The sequence below is a fragment of the Anopheles aquasalis genome, chromosome 2 (genome assembly GCF_943734665.1).
Source record: "Anopheles aquasalis chromosome 2, idAnoAquaMG_Q_19, whole genome shotgun sequence".
NCBI lineage: Eukaryota > Metazoa > Arthropoda > Insecta > Diptera > Culicidae > Anopheles > Anopheles aquasalis.
In genome coordinates, this window is record NC_064877.1 from 52883147 (window position 1) to 52885646 (window position 2500).

At 37.6% G+C, this 2500-nt stretch overlaps 1 protein-coding gene across 1 annotated transcript in view; it reads right to left on the reverse strand.

Annotated features, from left to right (window-relative positions):
- Positions 1-1435: 1435 nt before the first annotated feature.
- Positions 1436-2500, reverse strand: part of LOC126571297 (ornithine decarboxylase antizyme) — a 3918-nt gene continuing 2853 nt past the window's right edge. Inside the window, 1 exon segment of the mRNA XM_050229664.1 lies at positions 1436-2500. This exon segment is cut by the window's right edge and continues 1805 nt beyond it. The gene's annotated coding sequence lies outside the window, so the exon portion shown is untranslated.

Genomic DNA, 2500 nt, shown 5'->3' on the forward strand with positions numbered 1-2500 from the left:
ATTTCGGTCAATTTGAGAGAGTTATTCATTTGTGACATAATGCGGGTGCAGTAAACTGATTAGCCATATATTCGCGATTACATTCGGTTATCGGAGCCATACCGGTACGGTTCTTACATCATTGTTGCCATCTGCAGCTCGTTCAGATTATGCATCCTTACTCCTAAAAATCGCATCCTAAAAACGGAGAAAGGGTCTATTAGTCATTTGAAAGCACGTCCGATATCTGCTTCTTATAGGAAACTGGGCCAAGGCCATTAGTTTGAGAACAAACTTCAGATATAGTTTAGTGTTGGCTAAAGATAATCGCCCAATGAAAGTAGCCAGGATTGTTAACACTACGAAACATGAATTACGAACGTTTATCATTACGTCAAGCGAATCGTTGTTCGCGGTGGGGGGTCATCCATCTTGGCCACCTTATCGACCACGCTCCGGTGAACGAGTTGATATGAAGGATTATGGAGTACCGGTAGTTCGCTCTCGGACTGGAACGCGAACGGATAAGCCCGTGTGGCCACCCTTTTCTCTGATAACAATCTTATCTGTGGCAAATAGTACTTTATTGTTCATGGTTCAAACGTTCAACTTTGAGTCGCCGTTGACACTCTATTGCAGCTCGATTTATCAGTGTTTACCCTCCTATCCCTTGCTTTAATCATTTATGGTTAACATGCCGCAATCGACGCAAATTGTTTATCGCTTCAGAGCACAAATCTTGTTTCGCTCTAGATCACTATTTTTGCGAGGGCATTATATACCTGCACAGATCAACCAGTGCCTTCAGCCATCGAGTCTCGATCGGTGAGAGTGAAGCGTCGCGATAACCAGCAGGTTGTAATCTATAAACGCAGGACTGAATTTTCACAAAATCTTATTATAGAGTACCTAAATCAAACTGTGCATGAACTTTGTAATCAGCAATTACAATCCAAATCCAAAAAATTGTCTTATTCAGTATGTGGTCTGAAAAATATCCAATGGAGACCGCTGTATACATTATTCGTAAACTATGCTGAAAAGAAATCATGAACTTTGTTAGAAACGTGGAACATACTAGCTACATTGCTTCTGATAGCCGTGAAAAAGTGCATGTTATCTAAATGCAATTGGTATAGCAATGAAGAGAAAAGGAAACTTACCAACGTCTTTGGCACAGTTATTAATACATTTCGCATTGAAAGTTCTACAAACATATCGCCACGGTGAAATCGCCATTCGAATTATCGGCCAGGTGGAAACAATGTGGAATACGAATCATGCAGTGCGCCAAATATTCTATGTAGTGCTTTACTTTGTCGATAAATCTGTGTTCAGTTTCGGATAGTTCTTCAATAAGCTTTAAGTCTTAAGGGACTTGTTTGTGGTTAGCAAACTTTGTAATAGAATGGGATTTTCGTTTATGTCCGATGTTTGAAGATTCTCATAAAATGGGTTAAACTAATAAGCATTATAAAACCAGAGTTTTATTTGGCCGACAAACTAAGCAAGCAAGCAGGAGTACATAGACAAAAAGAAGAGTGAAAAGTACTAGAACTGTCTGTCAATAGGCTGAATTAATGCAATAGATGTGCATATGACGGTTTCTTTAATGTTCAGATAATAAAAGCTTTTCAGGATGTTAGCTTCTTCAATAACCTCTAATAACGGAATTGATGAGACAACTGTTTAGCCAAAAGTTGGATTTATCGTAGGTCAGTTTCGTAGTACTGAAAAAATAAAAAATCAAGTAGTATTCACGAAGCTTATTCTTGTTCAATTAAAAAAAAAAGCGTAGAATAGTTTGTCTACACTAGTGTTTACTAAAATGAAGAAATAGCAAAACGGCAAAAAAATCATGCAAAAACTACCCAACCCAAAAAAATTGAAGCAACTCGAATACATAAAACCCTCGTAGGTGTGTGGTTTTGAAAAGCTCTTAACTTTTACTTTTTTAGTTTTGGGGGTAGACAAGAAAAAACACTAGAATATAAGGTAATGCGTGTACATTAACTGAACCCTGTAACAACATATATAGTTGGGTTGAAAGTAAACAACGTGAAACAACAACCGTGTAATCTCATCCACCTGCACGCTGGTTTTGATTCGTATGCTGCTTACTATCTTCCCCTATCCTTTCTTCTCTGCGTTGAGATATATTCCCTTTTGCGTGCCGTAATGTGTATTTAACTTTCTCTGAACGAACTGTGCCACCCATTAGTCAAAGACCGCGGGTTTGTTCTTGGCACGATATCGATTTTAATTCAGTGCCATTCTGCCATATGAAATTTAATAAAAGTTATTCATCTGAATTCTACTAGTATTTTGCTATAAACTAAAGCAATACAATACCATCTGCGATGCAAGCATCCGACCAAATAAAGAGCGATACAGGAAAGAAGAAATAAAATCTTAAATCTAATAAATGTTTGTAAGTGTGGTAGAAGGATGATAATAACTGCTGATAGTACATATTATTGAAAAAGCTCACGAGTTTCATTACTAAGAAATATGGACACTT